This window comes from Myotis davidii, unplaced genomic scaffold, assembly GCF_000327345.1.
Source record: "Myotis davidii unplaced genomic scaffold, ASM32734v1 scaffold38, whole genome shotgun sequence".
Lineage (NCBI taxonomy): Eukaryota > Metazoa > Chordata > Mammalia > Chiroptera > Vespertilionidae > Myotis > Myotis davidii.
The window spans coordinates 812,252-813,725 of NW_006291383.1; the positions used below are offsets into that span (position 1 = coordinate 812,252).

The window sequence follows — 1,474 nt, forward strand, 5'->3', positions numbered from 1 at the left end:
GTAATTTACCGTTGGAAAGGACCTGCACGAGCCCTGTTGATAAACCATGGCTGCACTCCCTCCTGAAGCAGGCCATCAGACCACCACACTCAAATTCGACTATGCATGACGCACTGAGAGTCCAGTTGAAAGCAGACTCTGACTCAGTACCTCTGGGGCTAGGCCCAAGATTCTGCATTTCTAACAAGCTCCCAGGTGCTGCTGCTGGTCTGGTCGCTGAGTATCATTGCCCTGGGGGGTCAGCCTGGCCAACGGTGAGTAGAGGAAAGGAGAGGTAACAGGAAGACCATTGCCTGCCGGGTCTCCAGTCCATACCCACCATGAGAAAGGGGAGCCCATGTCTAAGGTCTCTTTCTGGCTTTAAAAACCTGGAGCAGGAAGGGAGTTTATAGCCTGAAGAGCTATAACCCTTAAACCAGGTATGAAAGAGAAGGCCAGAACTTGAGGGAATTAAAGGCTATTAAAGAGCTAAACATCTTATATTATCTCATCCCGTTTTTACAACAAAATTTCAGAATGACTAGTATGCCTATTTATGGCTCAGGTAATTCACTCAAACAGATTCAAAATCAAGTTCTTCTATCGCCAAGTTCAGTGCCTTTCATACTGCTTCCTGGTAGGACCCATGCCAACAGGGGAGGGGGGCTATGACCACAGCCTGAGGGTACTGCCAGCAATTTCAAATAGAACTTTAGAAATGCTTGGTAATTTCTTCATTTCTCCCACAATACACCCATGGTTGTTTAAACACAAAAATAACAATTTTAGTGACTTATCAAATACAATGCACCCACATGTGTATTTTGTAGCTTTATGAACACAGAAACCACAATTCCTTATTCCAGTTTGAGAGGCATTGAATTACACCAGGCCTCACAGACACTGACATCTGTCACCCGGAAGCCTTTGGAGGCCTATCAAAAAAGGGACACATCCTTTTGTCTAACTAGCACATTGCTGGTGGCACTCCCAGACGGTAGTGTTTCAACTGGCACCTCCAATACACTTCCTGTTGATGTAACTTTTTAACCTGAAAGTTCGGTGTAGTCTTTTAACTGTACCCCTAGACATGAGACAGTGCGATGGCAGGCCATAAAATCACATAATAGGGTTTGTAATGGCTCAAACAATTTAGGCGCATTTTGAAAGGGGGCACTTTGTGGCTATGCTGAGCAGAAAGCTGAGAGGTGAACGAGTAATTCAACTTTATGGTGGCCTATTTCAAAGAAAAAAATAAAATAAAATTCACTACTATATCCTTTTAACAAAATGGCAACACTTTTTCTTTTTTAAAATAAACGTTTTATTTTAGAACAGTTGTGCAATTATTGCAAAATAGTACAGAGTTCCCATGTACCCCATATCAGGTTTCCCTGTTAACATTTTACATGAGTGTGATACATGTGTCACAATTAATGGATCAAGGTTGCTATATAGTCATTAACTAGTCCATACTTTATGCAGATTTCCTGTC

The 1,474-nt window shown here is 42.5% G+C and overlaps 1 protein-coding gene across 5 annotated transcripts in view; it reads right to left on the reverse strand.

Annotated features, from left to right (window-relative positions):
• NEDD4L (neural precursor cell expressed, developmentally down-regulated 4-like, E3 ubiquitin protein ligase) overlaps positions 1-1,474 on the reverse strand; it is a 231,878-nt gene that overhangs the window by 175,270 nt on the left and 55,134 nt on the right. The gene's annotated exons all lie outside the window — the stretch shown is intronic.